The sequence below is a fragment of the Staurois parvus genome, unplaced genomic scaffold (assembly GCF_062004578.1).
Source record: "Staurois parvus isolate SC_StPar_1 unplaced genomic scaffold, SC_StPar_1.0 ptg000166l, whole genome shotgun sequence".
Classification (NCBI taxonomy): domain Eukaryota; kingdom Metazoa; phylum Chordata; class Amphibia; order Anura; family Ranidae; genus Staurois; species Staurois parvus.
This window is the reverse complement of record NW_028317962.1, coordinates 5,474,568-5,496,653: the sequence shown is the minus strand read 5'-3', so window position 1 is coordinate 5,496,653 and position 22,086 is coordinate 5,474,568. Positions and strand designations below refer to the sequence as shown.

Sequence of the window (22,086 nt, the reverse complement as noted above, 5' to 3'; positions counted from 1 at the left end):
AAGAGGAGATTGGGACCTTTCCGTGAGTACCGGGCATGTGTGCTGGGAGCACGCAGGGCGCACGCTCTCAGCACATATGTTTTTTTATAATAGAACACAAATGTACGGCTAGGCCCAGATGCCGGGAGGCCGCACATTTTCGTTTGGCTGGCGCCAAGAGGTTAAAGAGTAACTCCACTATGTACATTTTAACAAACTTTGAAAATCCTGTTGGTTGCATTTTTGGTGCAGGTCTGGTGCGGTAAAAAAAATTCACCAAAACGGCACCTCCCCATCAGAATCAATGGAAAACGCAGTAAGACCGCTTCAAAAATGCACCTGTTGTAGTTTTGGTGCAGTTTTTGAGTCACTGCACCTCACCGCAAATGCGGCAAAAATGCATATACGCTTATGCTATGGATCAGTGTGAAAGCAGCCTTAGAAGTCATTTCTCTTTCGGAAGATCTCACCAAAAGGATATTTTTGTTGCAGGGGATGACTAAAATTTGATTTGTATCTTAGTGCAGATTTTGGGGAAAATCAGTGAGCCAATCACACAAGCAAGAAATGACATTTCTGGGTGGTGTTCTGTACACCGTCTGTGTACAGAACGCCTCCAGATAGCCATATTGCATTGCATTTTACAGAAAATTACAGCAGATTGAAAAGGAAAGATAATTTTTAATAACATTCAATTACAATATGACTTGTGTCACAAGCTTTTGGTCAAGCTGTGAGGAATAATTATTGATATACTAAATTTCTAAAACAGGATTTATATTAATTCCTTCTTCAGCTTACTTCATATTACATCACTTCAGAATTTATATTTGTTCTCTCTCTTGAGATAATATGACCAGCTTCTAAAAAGTTGACAGTTTGAAAGAAGATATAAAGAAATAAATAATATTTCATCAATTAAAATAGGGACTACATTGAAGCTAGCTTCTAACATGTATATGTATATATATATATATATATATATATGTATATATATATATATATATATATATATATATATATACACACACACACAGGGACTCCTAAACCTTGTGGATGGGCCAACTCAATATTGAACCCTACGGATTAAGGCTGGGATGCTATTAAAGTTCATGTGTGTGTAAAGGCAGGCGTCCCAACACTTTTGGCAATATAGTGTGTGTATGTATATATATATATACTAGATGGCTTCTACTATATACATGTATGTATATATACAGCGTGTATATATATATTTATATATATATACAGTATGTATATATATATATATATATATATATACCGGTATGTTAGAAGCTAGCTTCAATGTAGTCCCTTTTAAAGGTATTTTAATTGATGAAATATTATTTTTTTCTTTTTATCTTCTGTCAAGCTGTCAACTTTTTAGAAGCTGGTCATATTATCTAAAGAGAACAAATATAACTTCTGAAGTGATGTAATATGAAGTAAGCTGAAGAAGGTTCACACAAGCAGCAAATGACATTTGCAGGGGGCTTTCTGTACGCCACCTTTGTACATAGTTACATAGTTAGTCTGGCTGAAAAAAGACAGAAGTCCATCCAGTTCAACCATAAAAAAAAAAAAACCATTATAATCCTGTACCCACAGTTGATCCAGAGGAAGTAAAAAAAAAAGGTACAGAATACCCTCAGGCAGCCTTGTTGCATTTTACAGAAAATTAAAGCACTGCAGATTGAAAAGGAAAGGTCATTTTTAATAACATTTAATAAAATATAACTTGAGCAGCAATTGTAAACAGATTTTTTTTTATTTGCTATTTTTTTCCCACAGAAGTGGAGTTACCACTAATAGTTTTAAACAAGACAATCATGTGGAGCTGCAGTGAGGCATACTGTATGTGGCCATACTCAAAGCAATGTTTTATTCCATCAATGTTTACATGTGCATGCATGTATGATGTATTCCCCAAATGCAGATCTTCCCAGGAGTTTTGTTTTTTTAAAGAGACCCTGTCACGCATCCAACACACCCTTATGTTTGTCAAGTACAGAATATTCTTCTGTTAGTTCCCCAAGACACCAAAGACTGGAGGTGCAGGCTGCAGCAAAGGTAAGTATTTAAAGTCTAGTTTCAGAGAGAGTATTTTTTTCAGTTTTTTTGCAAGTGGTGACAAAGTCACTTTAATGATAAGAGTACAATTTTTCTTATCCTCTTAATGCTGGCACCTCCTTGCCCTGTAAGGAGTTCCTGATGCTAGGAGGGGTTTCTACGAATGTGACAGCTGTAATTGGCTGTCAAAGCGATCACAGGATCGGAAAGCCACTTGCGATCAGGAGCTTTCCTTTAGCTGCAGGTAACTATCGGGGCAGGGCGTGCGCTTTCAACACAGCTGTGTTTACATTCAGATACCTAGAGCTTGCATGTATGCGTACTGTCAGCATGGACAGGTTAAATTCTACTGTGACATGTCAGGAATGTATTCATGTAGACCTAGAGGCTGGATTCACACCTTTGCTGTCTGCTGTGGTGTTAAGGTGTTTCATTAAGGAAGCCTAATCATTGTGAATGGAATGGTAATGAACCAAAAACAGTTATGTTGCCATGGTGTGCAGCATATTTGTAGGCAGGAGTGGGACTGGGTGGTAGGCACCCCAAAGGGAAGGAACGACACACAGAGGTTCGAGAATTCAAGGTAGTGTATTTTCAAGAAAGTTGCATCCACATTGTAACAGAGTCTATCCAATGGTTTCCAATTAGCAGAAACACTAATGCAGGCCATAGACGGTTCATTTATTGGCCGAATTTTTGTCCGAAAGAATAATCGGCCAATATTCGCACCGTCAGTGGGGCAATGCCATCGGCTGATTTTCGCGGTTCCTATTCATTTCTTTTATCGGTCATGCTGGAAAATGTACAAAAAACAGCCGATTTTCGTAATCATTGGTGGCAACAGAACGACCGATTTTTCGTAATCATTGGTGGCAACAGAACGACAGATTTTTCCTTTTTCGGCTGAAAATTCGGCCGATAAACGAACCGTCTATGGCCTGCATAAGAGTCTTTTCACACTGATGCATTTTACCTTGCAAGAAATATGCAAGAAAAATGTTTCCCTTTACATCCCATGGTACTCTTCACACCACTGTGCTGCCCATGTGGTGCACTTTGCAAAGTTCTCCAGCTCCTCTTTGAAATCGCAGTTCCCCTTTGAAATGAATGGAAAGTGCTGCAAAAACATGAAAAATGCACCATGTTTTGCATTTTTGGTGCCTTTTTGAGTCACATGTCCATTTTTCACAGATTCAGGCAACCAAAAAAATGCACCAGAAATGCACTGAAAACGCATCTAAAACACAGCAACAACTCATATGCATTTTTACCGCAGTTTTTCTCCAGAGCAGTGTGAAAGTACCCTTACAGATAATTGTGCAGTACTTGTGGAAAGCAATTCTCGGAGACCAGCATCACCTGGCACAGTAGGCTGCTGGTAGACAGTGATGCAACAAGGTACTAGAAGTAGAAAGGTTCCACACAGTAGCACTGATGAACAGTCCCTATGCTGTCCCTTCTCCTTTGGAACCTTTTCCCATGAAAATTACACACTGTCCCTATTCAGCAGGTTCATGTCCCTGACTTGACCACATGCAAAAAACGTGCCAACTGTAGCGACCCAGTGCTTTATATAAAAACTGACCTCACTAAAGATGGCCGCAGAGGTCATCCGGGGCAGCAGGGTCTAATTGGATAGCTGGTCATCTGATGACACCTATGGAAGCCTAATAGGAATGTGAGTTACTCCTGTCCTCCGCTCTCCCTGCATGGCGACTGTGGACAGCACCACCTGTGTAGGGAGGGCAACCTACACCTATCTACATGTTGTCTGTTTCTAAATGAATGGCACCACAGTGCAGCATACAAGTCTGAATGGGTCCATAATATTACTGAGAGGTCCACTCTAAGCATCTGTAGAATACTGATAAGGCTGGATTTACACTGTTACATGTTAAACTGTGCATGGAGTGTGTGTGTGGTAATGTGCACACATACAGTAGGTACGGATCGGCATAGGATCCAGAAGATTGCTGCTATCGTTGTAGTAGCGCCAACTATTACAGTGATTTGCAACTTCTACATCGAACACTCAGGTATGAGATATACCTGTACATACTTACATTTTGCCAAGCTGGACCAATGTAAACTATGCAATAAAAATCATACCTAGAGGTTATCTTTTAAAATAATTCTTTGAATTAGATACATAACCAAATTAAATAGTATTTCACGTGTCCACCTAATGTTTAGCTAGAATAGATTCATGTGTGTATTTTGCGTTATCCTGACCAAGTAACTGAAGAAGGACTCAAGCAATACAGAATATTTCATGAAAGCCTCCTCTGCTGTGATGGATTTTTAATTGGATTGTGACTAACATTTAATACCTAACGGAGCTGCTAGCTCACATCCAATTATACATGTGACTAAACACAGCTCTGCAAGAGAGCAAGAATACAGAGAGACAAAGGAAAGAGACAATTTAAAAACATGGTCATCTATGCTGTTTATTCTATAAAAACGGGCAAAATGTAGAATGCCGACCATCACAACCAATGCAATTGCAAATGTTATTCTCCAGCGGGAATAAAACACTAATTCAAATTCATTTTTGTTTCTGTAGTGGACACCACCTCCTCTTACATAGAGATGAGATTCTTAGAGCACCTGACAGTCATTATCAGACACTTGGGTTTTATTGCTTTGTGCAGAGAAGCCTGAAAAAAAAACATTTTCTTCACAGCAAAATGTGACCTAGGTAAGATATTCATTTACTCTTCTTTATACATTTTCAAAGGCACCTAAAGTATAACTTAAAGTAGTTTAGGCTATACAACACCCAACTTTTTAAACCCCCCCCCCCCCCCGCACTATGCTGCAATTTAATAACTTGCAACCACAAAACACAGTCTCTTTTGGGCAGCTTCACATTGTCCAGCCACGGTTTGCATGCGGGTTAGCTGCATTTTCCATAGATTTCTGAGGTTTTGGCGCGGTTTCAGAAAGTACACCAAAACTCCTGACTGCTGCATCTTTGTTGTGCTTTCTGAAACCGAACCAAAACTGCAAGACATCATGGGGTTTATTTACTAAAGTTGGAGAGTGCAAAATCAGACTCACTTCTGCATAGAAACCAATCAGCTTCCAGGTTTCATTTCCAAAGCTTCATTGAACAAGCTGAGGTTAGAAGCTGATTGGTTTCTATGCAGAAGGGAGTCTGATTTTGGACTCTCCAGCTTTAGTAAATAAACCCCCATAAGTCTATGGGAAAATGCAACTAAACCTCATAAAACCCGCAGGTTAGCTTAGTTTTGCCCAAAGCGCAGTGTGAAGCCACCCTTTGTGTGTGCGACTGGTGGGAAGGAACTCTCTCGCTCCTTCAGCAATGCCTATAGTGGTGGATGCTGCTCTATGGAATTCAGCCCCATTGTCAGCAATGCATGTCATGCAGCCAGTAATTTGCAGTCACATGATGACATGTATGCAGTGTAATAGGGCGGCAGCATTTAAAAGGTGGTGTACCGGTATATAGATTAAAGAGGAATCCATCCCTTTCCCATGCCACTTTTTTGCAAAATTATCTTGCAAGGTCCAGCACATACTGCACCAGTTTCTGCCAGGCATTTGGGACCTGGAAGAGACATTTCAGCATGTGCAGGGGTTTGCCCATTGCATTTGTGCAGCACACTGAATCCTGGGATAACTGCGATGTAGCAATCCCACAAGGCAGCTGGGCCTGGCTTAGACCAAAAAGTGCTAATTTGAAGCACAATAAAAACTCCCAAAGGTACAAATTATAATGGATTTTTTTCACTTTTTTTGTAAGAGACATGGCTTTATTGAGGGAAGATCATGTCAGCCTAATATGATTGAATTGACTTTATCACTAATGTTTTGGACCAGGGTGGTGCTGTGGACATATCCTAGCTTGATTTCAGCAAGGTAATCGATACAGTTCCACATACTGATCTAATACAAAAGTTGTACAAGCTGGGACCTAACCCCTTGGGTGATTCAGTGGATATGCAGTTGGCTAAAGGATAGATGGTTGTCAATGGGGTTCATTCGGAGCAGAGACCAGCCACTAGTGGTGTACCACAAGGCTCTTTACTGGGTCCTGTTCTATTTAATCTATATGTAAGTGATATAACCTAATGGTCGTTGGGTAAAGCCCCTTTCACACGGGTGTTCCGTTTTCTTCATCGGTTCAGTTAAGTTTTTTCAAAGAAAAATATGGATCAATTTCTCATCAGTATTTACATCAGTTGTTTCATCCTTTACTGATGCAAAAGCGGACTATATGTCCCTTCAATTTTTTTTACAGGAGAAAAATGGGGCTTTCTTCTGTTCAAAAATAGGATGTTAACCACTTGTCTTCCAGAGGATTTACCCCCCTTCCTGACCAGGCCATTTTATGCAATACGGCGCTACGTTACTTTAACTTACAATTGCAGGGTCATGCAAGGCTGTACATAAACTAAATTTAAGTCCTTTTTTTTCCACAAATAATGCTTTCTTTTGGTGGTATATGATCACCTTTGCGGTTTTTATTTTTTGCGCTATAAACAAAAAAAGACTGACAGTTTTGAAAAAAAAAGATTTAATTTCTTCATAAATTTAGGCCAAAATGTATTCTGCTACGGCTTTGCTAAAAAAAAAATCCTAATACGTGCAAATTAATTGGTTTCCGTGAAAGTTATAGAGTCTACAAATGGCGGTATATATACCGGAATTTAATTTTTTTTATACATACACATGACAGTGATCAACAGCTTATAGCAGGACTGCGGGACTGCGGTGGGCATTCTGACACTGGGTGGAAACTGACTAACTGCCACTGACTTCCGCAGTGACAATAATACAGTGAACGGTGCTAATAGAAAGCACTGGCACTGTACTAATGACACTGGGCAGGAAGGGTTTAACATCTGTGGCGATCAAAGGGTTATCTGTGTGCTGTGTGTGTTTTGCTGTGTGCTGTGTTTTACTTGGGAAACATGCTGTGCAGAGAGATACAAAACAGCATGTCCATGCTGACAGGAGAGAGACCTGTATTGTTTACATACAGGTCTCTCCCCTGTCAGCTTTCTGAGAATCACCGGCCGGCATTCGGTGATTGACATCTTGAGCCGCCAATAGCACATGCACGCCTCCTTCCCAGAAATACAAATATTGCACAGCCCTGTCGCCCTATAGCAGTACTTCTGCTATAGGGCAGAGGGCAAGCAGTTAATGGCTGCAGACATTAATGGATGTAAACAGATGATCATCCACTTACATCCGCTAGTCCATAGAAATACATGGGTGTCCATTTTTCATCCATAAAAAAAGTGTGAAAGGACCCTAAGGTATGTCTTTTTGCTGATGATACAAAGGTGTGCAAATGGGTTGATATCCCTGGAAGTGTCTGTAAAAATGGAACATGATTTTCATTGGAAGATTGGTCAAAGCATTGGAAACTGCAGGTTAGTGTTTCTAAATGTAAAATAACATACCTAGGGAAAAAGAATCCCTTGAGAGAGTACAACATTGGGGGGTACAGTGTTGGCCAGCACTACAGAGGAAAAGGATTTAGGGGTACTTATTTCAGATGATTGAAAAATAAGCAGTCAGTATGACCAGGCAACGAGACAGTGAATAGAATTCTCGGATGCATCAGTAGAGGGATCACCAGTAGGAAGAAGGAGGTCCTTATTCCCCTAAAGAGATCTTTAGTGAGACCTCATTTAAAATACTGGGGGGATTTACTAAAAACTGAAGCACTCAGAATGTAATGCAGCTGTGCATGGTAGCCAATCAGTTTTTAACTTGTTCAATTGAGCTTTGGCAATAAAACCTGGAATATGATTGGTTTCTATGTAGAGCTGCACCAGATTTTGCACTCTCCAGCTTTAGTAAATAACAACCCCCCAGTATCTAGACCTCACTTACAGAAAAAAATTGATAAGATAGAATGAGTTCAGGGTTGTGCAGCAAAGCAGTCTAAAGGAAGGAAGGAAGAGAAAGGGGACATTTGGCTGAAACCTTATTGTACATCAAGGGGGTGAATAAGGTTTAAGAGGTCAGGATTTTCAATACGAAACCAAAATAAACAAATAAGGGACATAACCTCAAACTAACTCGAGGAAAGTTGAAAACTAATCATTGAAAGCAATATTTTATTGAAAGGGTAGTTTATCTTTGGAATAGACATCCAGCCGAGGTAGTGAGACAGTCAACATTAAGTAGCTTCAGACATGCTTGGGACAAACATAGATCTATACTCAGACAAAAATGTTAACAAAAAAACAAAACAAAGACTTGATGAACCACTTGGTCTTTTTTCTGACATAATTTTTCTATGTTTCTATAAACCCATGCAGGTTAATGCAATGCTCAAGAATTGCAATGTGTTAATGGGCCCTAAGGGCTTTCTTGCATGGATCAGCTGAACTTTTCACATACACTCATTATCAGTTTTGTAATATTTGGAGTGCAATTCATAATATTTTTTTATTATAGTTCTCACTCCTTTCAATACCGCTAAGCTGGTGTTAACTGGAAGTTTTGTTGAAGGGTCTATTTAGGAGACCAGGAAATAGAGCCATGTGAAGTGGAGATAACGATTCATTTCGTTTAATCCACGCAATATCTAGTTCATGGGAGAAAATAACTATTTCACAACTATTTGATATTTATGTGTATGAAAGGAACATTATCTAGATAGGAAATAACGAATTCATCCAAAATAACATATGGTGAATTGACCCCATAAGTTCAGTCTGCTGCTGTTTGTTACAACTGGCCTTTTTTTCAAGCAATCATCTTAAAGGACAGGGGGAATGGTAGAATATGGGAATATGCTGGCTGGCTGATAAGGATGCAACTGAAAGAAAAACATCCTGCACTGGACGGAGAGCATCATTATGTACAGTAATATGCCTTGTACAGGGCTAAGACCTCATCTACAATTGTGGTTGGAGAGGCTGTAAAAATGCGTATATTTGCTGCACATTTACCACTCCCCCTGCAGCTGCAAAGGCATCTGAGTGGGGTATAAACTGTATATGTAAATATGATCCCCACTGTCATGTTAGGCGGACAACTAGCAACTGCATGCAATGCATGCCCTGGTGCAGAAATTAAAGGGTTAAAACAGGCAGTGAGGAGGCAATATAACACCGCCTCATGGCTTGTCAAATGCCCTCGGAAGAGTAATTTGAATGCAGATCAATATTCAGAGGATGCCACATCTGTAAATGAGACCTAACTCTGCTTATAGACGATAGGCAATGGGAGCCTCATGTGTGCTAGGTAACAACTATCCTGATGGATTACATACTGTATGTGTTCCAAGGTGCAGTATACCCCTGCAGATGGGTGATTGGATACATTTCTCTGTTATTTGTTAAACTATAATAATAATATTTTTTCATTTTCGATAGAGTACAGTGGGATTAGGTTTTTATTGCTGTCTGCATCCCCATTAAGGAGATTCCCCTGCTCTATTTGCCCTGTTTCAATGAGAATGAATGGGTTATCACCAGAAGAGGAATAGAAGGAAAATCTTACAATGGAGACACTAGTTGTGGAAACTACCATTGATTCCCTCACTTTGGAGGGATTTCCTCTCATTCCTCCTTGTGTGTGTGTGTGTTTTAAATAAGATCTAATTCTTAATATGAATTTTTAAAAATTGTGTACATTTGTATATATGTGGGTTACACTTAATTCTGGAAGCGCATACCGTAAAGCTTCCCGGTTCACAGAGTATCAGAAAGGCTTCAGCTCTGCCTCCTCCCAAGCCATGCCCCTCTAACACATTTCACCCGCTCATAGGCTTACTCATAGACTACTACAAGCCCGTGAGTGGGTGAAACATGTTAGAGGGGCATGGCTTGGGTGGAGACAGAGCTGAAGCCGGTTTGATACTCTGTGAGCCAGGCAGCTTTCCAGTGTGTCCATTTCTTTCCTTTTTAGAGTCTGCAACTGGGCAGGACAGGCCCTTGGGAAGATAGCACCTGGCAGGGTTGGAATCACCGGGTGACTTAGATGGAGCTTTGATCAGTGCTTTGCATTATATGGGTCCATTTTGAACTTGGTTGTGAATTATTAATGCTAGGAGGGTGGCAAGTCAGAAATTTGGTAATCTGTTAATATAAAAGATTTTACTCTCTACACCATTGGGGATTACATTAAAGTGGTTGTAAACCATTACATATACCCACTGAAGTGAATGGCCTCAGGTGATACACAGAGATGAAACAAATCATCTTGCATTAGTTGTACTTGTTTATCTTTAGACTTCTCTTCTCTACAGCTATTCAAAGTCCAAAAGTTATAAAGCTTGTCTGAGAGTTCAGAAAAAAAAGGAGAGCTGAAATTACACACTACAGAGCTCAGCGTGGAGAGTTCTGAGAGATGGTTGGAGGGAAGAGACACTCCCCCTTCACACAGCTTACAGGAACAGAGCTGAGGCTGTAAACCGGCTGGAGGTCCCTTCCCTGTCACCATTTTTCTCTTGGTGTCAGGAAAACTTGTCAGACGTAATTCATGCTGATAGCAGAGGACTGAAACAACAGACAGAAATGATACTTAGTGTTCTAGATTGAAAAAAGTACACACTATAGAGGGATATGCTTTGTTCATATTTCCTGTCTGAGGTTTACAACCACTTTAAATAAAGGCAGCCTGTAAAAGAAGACGCTCTTTACTTACTGTTCTGGTAGCCCATGTCTTAAAACATTCTAGGCTGTTGCTGGTATTTGATACTTCCAGGTGTATCAAATACCTGCATATTATGGTTCCTCTGTTAGGTACAATACACCCCGCACCTCAGCAGAATCTCTGTGAATCTACATTGATGTACATCTGTACGCATACCTCTTCTGTCTGTGTGCTGCGCCCAATGTTTGATACACTGCAGACGGTATGCATGCAATGACAAGATTTACATTGTAGAATGTATCATACTGCCTGTAATAGAGGGTCTTAAGTAGAGTGGCCACATGTTCCTTGTTTCTGGGCACAATTCCCTGGAAAAAAAAGATGTCCCTGCTTTTGTCCCTGGTAAAATACAGTGTCCCTTGATTTTCCTTTCCAGCTTTAATAATGGTTTCTCTGACCCAGGGTAATCCATCTTAGCAATATTTCTGTGACTGTCCTGTAGCAGGAGGAGGGAGGGGAGGGGTGTGTCTGTTACCATGGTTATTTATGATGTCACATACCAGTATTATGTGGTCTGCCATATTACTCGCTTCTTGGCTTGGAGGTAACAATATGAATTATTTGCCACCTGATTGTCCCTGGATTTCATTTAAAAAATCTGGTCACATTATCATGTAGCACTACCCCCATAGGAGTCGCTGGGTTTTTTTGGGGCTCCCTTTCATTCTGGGCCTCTTTCTGAAAGCCCAAGCCCTGCTGAAACCACAGTACTCTTTTAAACAGTGTAAATTACCACCAGAAAGTAGACTCACACACAGATTGGAGTCAACTTATATGTTTATATCAAACTTTAATGTAAGCTTGGTTAAACAGCACAAAGTAGTATAGGTGTGTGTAATAGTAATTGTCAGTCTTAGCAACTTTAAGCAAAGAAACAACACATACAGCAGAATCTCAGTCCATGTTAGCAGGCCTGCTTTTTAGAAGTTAGCCCAATACCTCCAATCTGAGGTGTTTCTAGTCCCCAGTGAGCAAGGAAAACAACGAAACGTTGAACTAGCTTACTTTGGGCTCTCAAAATCTGATGGTAAGGTTTAAAGCTGAGATAGTAATAAGCTCTTTAACTAGGTTGGTCAATGTCCGTTTAAGTGTAGTGAGGAATCTTTTGCACACTCGTTGGGGCCAGTTGGTGCACAAGTAGGAAGACATTAACGTGACAGTCCCTCAAAGGATTAATGCAAGGAAAGGAGGAAAGAAGAACAAGTACTATACCTTTAGGTGGCACCTGACTTGGGTTGTGTCCCTTTTAATGTACTGAGCAGGTTACAAATCTGCAGAAAGGTGGCAGAAGTTGGCAGAAGCACTTGCTGGAAAAAAAGGGCAACTCCACTCTGTAGTAACCAATGGCAATGGTGTTCGAGGTTCCTTTAAGAGGCATACTGACTGGTCTGGTTCTCCGACAGTCATCACAACTCTCTCTCTGCTTCTGCCCTCCAGCTCCTTTCCCTCTCACTTCTAGTCCAGTCTCCCGGGTTTGTGTATATAAATGCCCCTGCCCAGCTTCTCTGGGAAATGTAGTCCTCTGGTACACCACTCCTCAGCAAAGTTCTTTGGTTCAGCATACAAAGTCCATGGGGCTGTTCTACAGAGTGTGAGTGCCACTGAACTGCAGGCCAATGCCATCTTGTTTTTCTATTAACATCCTGCAACTTGCATGTTAGCAGGGTGTTACAATCTTAAAGTAACAATTTCCCTCTTTTTGATCTGTTAAACATGCCATTAAAAGTTATGTTGCTCTATCTCTTTGATAAGTGCAAAAAAATACCTGTTAATTCTGTCCTGTACACCCTGAAATGTTATCAGACAGGCTTGAGTTCTCTTCTATGAACTAAAGAACACCCCCATGCTATAGTGATGAAGAAAAGGGGATGTGTTCTGTAGTACTATCATATTTCCTGTCTCAGAATGAAAACACTCATTGGGAGACTCTATTCTTGTGCCAGTGACAATATCTCCCCTAATGTAAATAGAATATTTTGCAGTATGTCCTTTATCAGAGGATATACTGTAGCTGCAAACTATAAACTCAGCAATGGTGTAATGCAATCTCTGCACACAGAGAACAATATGAGTCAATTGCATTTGCGTCATTTGTTTGTATGATTGAGAAGACAGCAAATCTAACTGAACAAAGAGTGACATTGGATGAAGCTTTTTCATAACAATAAAGGATGCCAGAAATTAAATATGTAAAACCGTTACTACTGAAAGGAAACTGAATGCTGTGTAATGATTTGAGCTCTGGAAGCATAGGGGGTGATTGATTTGGGAACATGTATCTGGTTAAGATGTAACATCTATGGGGTATCGTTATAGTATGGTGTAGCACTACCCCCTTAGGAGTCGCTAGAGATTTGGGTCCCACTATAGTCCTGCACAGCCAGGCAACATGTATTTCCACAATAGCTTGCATCCAGGAGACAGTAACCAGTCCTTGAGCTTTGTTTTGTGATTTTACTATGGGATTTGACGTGGGATAGGGTTAGGGGTGTACGGGATGCCCAGGGAAACTGTGAAACCAAGGACAACTTCCTGTAACTATTTACAAGAGTTTACAGAAAAACAGTCTGTTTTGGAGAGCTAGCCAGCATCTCCTGTAGTACCATCCCCTGGAAGAATACCTGAGCAGGGGTGCCACATAAATGGTGAAACAGTCCTTTGTGGCAGGCTAATCAAGTTTCCCACTAGAGTGCCTCCTTCCTCTATCTGGCCGAGGGGGTGCAGGTCTACTCACTCAGTCCTTTTCCTGTGTTGCTGGTTGGTCGATGGTTGCTACTAGGCCTTTTAGCTGGGCCACTCCTTCCCTGCCTCACAGGTGGTCCTCTCTCAGAAGGCTGGTGAAGTCCCAAGCTTTCCTCCTTCCAAGGTTTTCTGTTTGTAGGTGAGCCCTTTTCCATCTGGGCCCCCCTCACAGGCTCCTGTCTTCCAGCCTCACATCCTCCTCAAATCTCCTCCTCACACTCTACTGCTCTCACTCTCCTGCTGCAGAGCAGGTTGAGCCACTCTTAAAGGTTGTCCTGGCCCCTTGCCAAGCCTCCTGTTTGGGATTGGCCAGGATCATCTAAGAGTACAGGCTAGCCACTCATCAGATCCACCCACTGCTTCTAGATCTTTCTCCAAAGTCCTAGAGCAGGGGGAAGTTCCAGAGAGTCAGTCTGCAGAGCCTCTCGGCTCTGACCACAATTTGACCCCTGCTAACTATGATACCCAGGCTGCTACTCAGCCCTCCTAGCTAACAATTGGGGTCTAGCTCCCCCTAGCGGACTAGAAGGTTCATACAATGACAAATGACCAGCATTTCCAATGAGCCAATGAGCTGCCAATGCAGCACAATGGACCGTTTAACAGACCTGCAATTTTTTTTTCTCTGTGTACCACAATGCACAGATGATGCACATATGTACATCCTGGTACACTAAGCACAGGTTTGGTGTGGGGCAACACACCATGATTCATGTGTCGGATTAATGCTAATAATGAATGCGCATTTTGCCGCAAATTATAGCAAAAGTGTGAATCTGTCCTAAACATTTGCTGATCTCATATGTTACTTTATATGATGAATTTCTAAATCTTTTAAAGAGGATCTTCAGTTCCCCCCCCCCCCCAAAAAAAAAATAAAAGTCAGCAGCTACAAATATTATAGCCGCTAACGTTTAATAATGGACACTTACCTGTCCAGTGGTCCAGCACTGTCCTCACCCAAGCCGGTTCTTTACCAGTCTTTGGGTCCCCATCATTGCCATGTCTAGTGTGGAAAGCCAGCTGTGACTCATTGCAGCTTCACAACTGCCTTCCTACTGTGCAAATCACACCGCATGTTGTGAATGGACCTGCAGCCTTCTTGGACTAGTGATGTGTCCCAGAAACCTACAGGCAAAGAAGAGAGGCCAAACTTTGGTTTGGATCACCTAGACTAAGGGCCTCCAAACTTTTTAAACAAAGGGCCAGTTTACTGTCCTTCAGGCTTTAGGGGAACTAGACTGTGGCCATTGGGAGTAGAAATTGTCCTGGCATCTATAGGAGTAAACAGTGCGTCTTTGGCATTAGGGGGAGGAATAGTGCACCAAAGTTGGTGTCAGTGGAAAGAAATGGTGCCCAGTCGTTGGTGTCAATGGGAGAAATGGTGCCCCGTTGTTGTCAGTAACAGGAATTATGTACCATTGTTGGAGTCAATGAGCGGAAAAGTGCGCCAAGGGCGAGATAAAAGCAAGGAAAGGTCTGCAGTTTGGAGACCACTGGCCTAGGTGATCCAAACAGAAGTAGGAGTGAGTACTGAGCAAAACTAGGTACCCACTCCCCTAAAAAAGTGCCCAAAAGGTTGAGGAGGAAGGAGGGATGAGGTGGAAAAGAGGAACTTCCCTCTTTTGGGTGAAGTTCCAATCTACCATTGATTGAGACCTGCTATGCTTGATCTCAGCTCATGCATAAAAATGTCAGTGAATGTGAGTGGACGACCAGTAAACATGGTTAAATCTAAGCAATCAAAACTCACGATTTTTCATATATTTGTTACTCCGATTCATAATTGCCAGTTGACTGTCATTTCAAGAGTAATGCAGGTCTACAAGAAAGCCAGCAAACAGTGTTTTCAAAAAAGGTGTTTAGCTTTAGGAAATTCTTCCTTGTTTTACACTTAACAAAAAACATGATAGTCAGAAGATGACCGCTATGTGCAGCAGAAGTTGTTCTCTCATTAGTAAATTTTGTGCATGAGGATATTTGTATGAGGGATTAAAAAAGTACAATAAAAATAAGTAAACAGAAAAAGCAGACATGTGTCCTATAATTCTACTCAAACTTTTTTTATTTTTTATTTTTTTTTAATCACTGTTTACAAATCAAGAGCAAACAGCTGTTTTTATATGCAGAAACTTTGCTATTGCATTTTTTCAGTATATGGCCTTGTTTTACAGAATGGAATCAACAAGTATTATGGCTGTGCAGATGCAATTCTATAAAATGTGTGTGGCTTATTTCAGTTGTGATTTTTTAGCAGTTGGAAGATGTACAAAAACAAGGAATGGATTGGCTCATATAACCCATCAACTGTCACTGAACAAATGAAAATGCCTTCAAGCACAACTCAGAGCAAATATAAAAAAAAAACAAATGAATGCGCTGATAAATAACTTAAGCTCTTTGAGTCGGCAGTTCGCATATATGCGGCCTCTCTGCGGGTGGACCTTAACACCAAGAGGTCGCATATATATACGTACAAGAATGTAAACAGAGCTGTGTTGAGAGTGCGCGCCCTGCATGCTCCCGACACAGTTACCGCCAGCTAACAGAAAGCTTTCCAATCATATGATCACTGTGACAGCCAATCAAGGAAGTCACATGATCAGAAACCTCCTAAAGGGGCTGGAGGCTCCGACATTAAAAAGTCATACCTTTTTCTGTTCTGAAGAAAAAATGGTTTGCTTCACCAAGTGTTTTCAAGACTGATTCCTGGAAATGTACGCCTCAGGAATGACATTTCTGGGGTGTACAGAATGCCTCCAGGTTGCTATATTGCATTGACTTTTTTGACAGCTTTAGAAAATTACTATGGCTTCAGATTAAAATGGAAAGGTAATGTTTATTAACATTAAATTACAGAATGTCTTGTGTCATTTTATGCCATAATATTTTATCAAGTGGTTTTCCCCTTTGAAGTATTATTAAACCCAGGACCCTGCATTCACTCTCTCCGGTCTCCCACAGTACACAGAACATGGAAATGCAATTATTTTAGTACATATAAACTGCTAAATACCTTTTCTCATCAGCAGTTACAGCCGTCTTCTGACTTCAGCAGAGCACTGGTTAAAGCTTGTGGGAGGAGTTTTCTTTCTGCTCTAGGAGGATGCAAAACCCCTGACCTCTGTCTGGACAATGCTGATTGGTCCTGTGCTGATCACATGCACTCTCCCAAGAAAAAAAAAACCTCTCTAGCAATACACACTAAAATGAGCATGTGGCTATGGGTTCAGTCTGTCTTATCAGGAGATAAGACATGGCCATTTGAACAAGAGGAGGAGCAGAGAAGTCAGGATCAAACAGCCTCTTTACATAATGCAGAGAATTAACCCCTTAGGTTCCACAGTGAGTATAACACACATGCTTTACTGCATATACAGACCGATTTTACTGTTGTGGGTTTAGTAACACTTTGAATGTATTTTTTAGGTTAGGTTCATACCTTTTGCTTGTCAGAAATGCACTCAAAATTGTGTGCTTTTCCAACATGCACAGAAATACGCTGCCCTTTAGCTGATGTGTGGTAATGCAATTACTTGTAAATGATACCCCCACACATCTGCCAAAAGAGTCAGGGACTTCTTTTCCACAATTCTTATGCATAGGGTGGTCTATTGAAATGAATGAGCTGTCCTATATGCGTTGAGCGGAAAATAGGACACACTCTCGGTTGCACCTATATTTCAGGATCCAGGCCTAAGTGCAGCCGGTGTAAGTACCCAAATTGATCTTGGCCTAGGCGCACACTATTGCCACTGCATAATCACGCATTTTTCATTGCATTTACTGTAGCATGTTTTTGATGCATTTTCATGCTTCATGCATTTTTTTTGCAGGAGGAAGAGACTGGTTGTTAAACACAAAACCCTAACAAAAACTCACATACACGCATTTTGTATGTTTTTCATATACTACCATTGAAGACTAAGGCAAGAAACGCACAATTCTGCGCCAGTTGAAAATTGCACTGCACCATGTTGCATTGAGGTGAGCTAGCACCATAGAGAATAATGTGATTTCCCTTGTCGTGCACATGCAGTATGATGGCAGACACAGGAGATATCGCACTAGTGTGAATGGGGCCTTATGATTATCCACTTTTCTCCTTTACAGAAGCACTCAGACTGGGAAAGGGAGGGGCAGAACTAGGAGCCAATCGGTTGTGCTGATAAGTAACATGCTGACAACAGGGCAGGCAGGGTGAAGCTAGGTTCACACCTGTGGGGTGATTGCCGCTGCGGGACCGCACCTATTCCTGTAGTCAAACCACAGCACTGAAATATGTTGCTCAGGAAATGTCGGGGGGGGGGTGCCATTAATTTTATTAGCACTCCCACATGCTGGAAACCACAGCAGTTTCCTGCACTGGAAATACATTGCACTTGCGATTTCCTTGTGGCAGTGTTTTCAAAAATGGTGGAGGGACCTTTTCCGCAAAACGTGGCTCGCAGTTTCGCACAAGTGTGAACCTGGCTTGACAGAAAGATCGGCAGCTGCTGCTCAGTCGCTGTCCAGGCTGGAGATGGAGAGGAGACCTGACATCATTGTTTGACTATAGAAGAGACAAGGCAGGTGACCAGCCTGCTGTAATATATGGCAGAACTGTGTATATCTCAGGGGGAAGATGAATATAAATAAAAATCATAACGCAGGTAATGCAGCGCCTCATTTTGTATTATATTGGGGGGGGGATCTCTCTGTTTGGAGTACAACTCTAACTAAAGCAAACTTAATTCATACAGGATGGTATATGTGAGGCCCTTTAAGTAAAATCAATACCGCATGCATTATCCTATCTATTTATTCTTGAAATTAAGTCCTGTCCCCAAGCCGTTTCCCATGATGGAAGATATTAGTCCGAATACACCTGAATATGAAACCGCCTAATGCAAGCAGCTGCACATCATTTGATATTAATAACTGAAGAAAGGTATATGGAGTTCTATGTAGAATACGTTAACGTTGATGAATAATTCCAAATAATAAACAAACGCCCAGAGGAGGGAGACCTCTTTGAACATATTCCCTCTCAGATCTCACAACACAAGCCAAGTATTTTTCACCCCTTTTATGACCCAGAGGTATATTGTGCCTTTGAGACTGGATAGATTCTGGTCAAAAGGCTATAGGCACCTTTTTTTTCCCATATATTTTATTTATTTATTTGAATGCCTACAAAGTGTTTGCATACATTGTGGCGGTATGTCTCTATGCATATGCACTTGAGCTGCTAGAAACTGTGCCTGCTTAGATTGCCAAAACTGATCCAGAATACTCACAATTGGAGTGAGATTGCCTATTACATGCAGTGAATAGGAAAGTACTTAGGAAGAAGAAAAAGGACCAGATAATGACTCCAGAAACTCTTTGCATACCCAAGCCACACAGATTTTGGACTCTCTCTAATAGTCTGAACATGTAAAAATGCTCCTCAAGGTATGCCTCTTTGAGCTGTAGATCAGAAACCATTTTATCAGGTAGTGTCACTCCACAGATCTACTTTAAGGTCAACAAGAGTGCAATCTGTTCCATAATGCATTCTCAAAATTTGTGGCAAGTGTTTTACTTACAGAGGGTTTACTGTCAGATGATTTGAGCAAAGAGATCCCTCCACCTCAAGTCCTATCACGAGAGTCAAGGTTTCTCAATACCAATGGTTCTTAAAGCTTAATAAAACCTAAAAATTCTTCCTTGCAAGTGATGATGCCTCCGTGCTGCAAGGGTTAACTGCTGGTTTATCTCTAGCAAATTTAGAAAGCAAATGTACTTACCGGGTCCCCTGCTCCCTGGCTCCTCTGCGCTGCTTCTCAGAACCCCTGACAGCCTCTTCTCCTCTATGCTCTGGTGGTCTCAGGTCTTCTGACATCATCAAGACCAATGCATGACAAAAAAAACAAAGAAGCAAAGAAAGGGACATTATAGGTGCTAATCACTTTGATGGAAAACAACTTAACCAAATAGTATAAAAACTATCATCTATCAAATCAACATTAAAATTCACCTCAAAGTGCAGTACAAGAAAGTAGCGTATGTCCCCACAAGCACATGTAGAATACCCTGCATGTAACCTCAAAACATCCCATATAACTCAATAATTTTTTTTCTAACACAGCACAAATATAATAACTCAATTTCTGTCTTCTGAGCTACCAGTGGGTTATTGACGGATGTAAGATTGTATCATAAAGCGTTTCATAAAGAGAGGCTTCATCAGGAAAGCAGTGAACATGTACTGTAAATGTGAGATGGTGTCATACAATACAGAAGCCCAGCCCCCCAAAACAAGGGGAAAGAGGAGATGAAACGCAGGGGAGGAGGGGCCAGAACACCGTAGAGCCAAGCAAAGCAGGGCCAAGCCAATGGAACCCTAAAACCCCAAAATTGTCCAATGAACAGACCATCCATTTGTTTGGCATTCAAAAATAGGATTCAAGATGGGAGACAGAAAAGGTCTTAAATTAGGACGTCCCCAATATATCCATCTATCCCTAGCTTGGAGCTTAGATATCCATCTATCCCTAACCCTGCACTGGATTTAAGGCTGTCTAGAGACAGTCCACTACCAGAGCATGGAGATTGCCATACACTGAGGAAGTGGAGGATTGGATAAGTAATAGAGCTTTTACTGCCTCCTAGACTAAACATGAATTTAACGTTTACAGTGTGGGCGCAGTCCCACTGCAAGGAAGAATGGTTAGGTTTCCTGGATTTGGGATTTAACCATCAGGCTGCAGCCCCCTTCTGATCGGCCATGGCTACCTGTCTAGCTAGACTCTAGCTGTTGAAACAGATATGAAGTCATGGCGCAGCATGTGTGCTGTCCTGCACTCCTGCTGGCTCCTGAAATGTTGGTAAAACTGCAAGGCTCTTAGCCAGCTCTGACTGCTGCTCTGTAATAGTAAGTAGCTGGAGCCTGTTGTGTGTCACTTTGCTTGGACTGTCAAGGTCCCAGGGAACCTCACAGTCCCAGGGTGTAATGGGATTTAAACAGCTGCTGAGGGGTACATAAGCTGCTTTCAACTATTCCGAGCCTACTGTATTTATTTGGCCTCTTATTAGCTACATCAATATATATTTTATATACAGGAAGAAAACACAGAGAGCAAAATAAAAATATATACAATAAATAAAAGCAACAGCACCCAAATGAATACATAAAAAAGGGAAAAAAACACAAAAGCAAAGAACATTAAGGGCTTGTTTACACTTGCAATTATGGGTGTGGTAAAAAAACATGGTTAAGCCATTTTTTTACCACACCCCCACCAAGCTGCAAAGGCCGTGACTGTTATACTGTGCTAAGCAGCTCCAGCATAAAATAATAAGTATCTTCATTCCCGGGAAAAAAATAAATAAATAAATAAAAGTCAGCTGCTACAAATGCTGTATCTGCAATCTTTTAATATAAGGACACAAACCTGTCCAGGGATCAAGGAATGTCCTCACCCGAGCTGGTTCTTTGACAGTCTTGGCATGTTTACTGGGGAAAGTCAGTTGTGACTCCTTGTGGCTTCTCAGCTGGCTTATCACTGCGAATACGCGAGATGTGCTGTGAATGGTCCTGCAGCCTATTGGGACAAGTGAAGTGTCCCAAGAAATTGTGGGTAGGGAGGGGGAGAACTTCTGGTGGAATCGCCAAGACACGCTGTTAAGGCATGGTGATATGACATTTATCTGGTTAAAATAGGTAGTGAGAAGGCAACATAGTCTAGTAATCTGATACCACTTTTGTCACTGCAGGACTAGAGATGGGTGAGGATTACCCATTTTCATCATCAAGAGTAGAGTCAAACCTTGTCTCATTTAATTGAGGAAAAAAACAAACCAAAAACCATTTTAGCTATATTTTCTTCTGATTGGATCATTCTTTGTTAAAGTAAAAGCATACCAAACGTTTTAGGTTTGAAGATGGCATATAATAGAATATTATGAAGAATTTGAATATTGGTGAAGTTTTTATTGCTGTTTTTGTTCCCATTGAAGAAATTTTCCAACAATTTCTGCCCTATTTAAAAAAAAAAGCTGTTTATATCACTTAATAACCCTGTATAGTCTATGTCCTGGCTGCATAACCGACCTGTAGTGTACTTAAGAATTTTATTTAAACTGTTGGTATCTACTCAAAAGACACTGTTCTCAGGTAAAAATAAAAATGCTACAAAGCAGTCCGTACAAAAAAAAAGTACTTTCCTCTCCTACTGCCCCTGCCATTAAATACCGCTCTGTTGAAAAACAATCTTCTTCCGAAGTCTGCTGAGAAACCAACCCTTCCAGGAATGTGGATCCCCAGTGTCCCCTACTGCGCCACCCTTTACATTACTAAAGGATAGAATAGTAAACTGAAGGTCATCAGACAGAACCACTGAGCACAGCAGGAGTCATTGATGATCTACACTTCTGGAAGTGTTGGTTTCTCAGCAGACTTTAGAAGATGATTTCTCTTCAATGGAGTGGTGTTTGACAGTGTGGGCTGCAGAAAAGATACTGTAAGTATGTACGCACTTGTTGGGCAGAGACAACTTTGTGGCCATTTTTGGCTGGTAAAGTAACTTTAAAAAGCATTCAGTCAGGGGGCGTGGCTGTAGCTGAAGCTGAATGGCTGCATAACCACACAGCTCTGCTGTACTCAACAGTGCCAGCACATAG

General features: G+C 41.1%; 1 protein-coding gene across 2 annotated transcripts in view; it reads right to left on the bottom strand.

Annotated features, from left to right (window-relative positions):
- The window catches only part of TNR (tenascin R), a 667,948-nt gene that overhangs the window by 521,985 nt on the left and 123,877 nt on the right, over window positions 1–22,086 (bottom strand). The window contains exon 2 of one of the 2 annotated variants that reach the window (XM_089676333.1): window positions 19,212–19,299. The gene's annotated coding sequence lies outside the window, so the exon portion shown is untranslated. The remainder of the gene's footprint in view (window positions 1–19,211; window positions 19,300–22,086) is intronic. The other variant, XM_089676334.1, reaches the window with a different exon arrangement.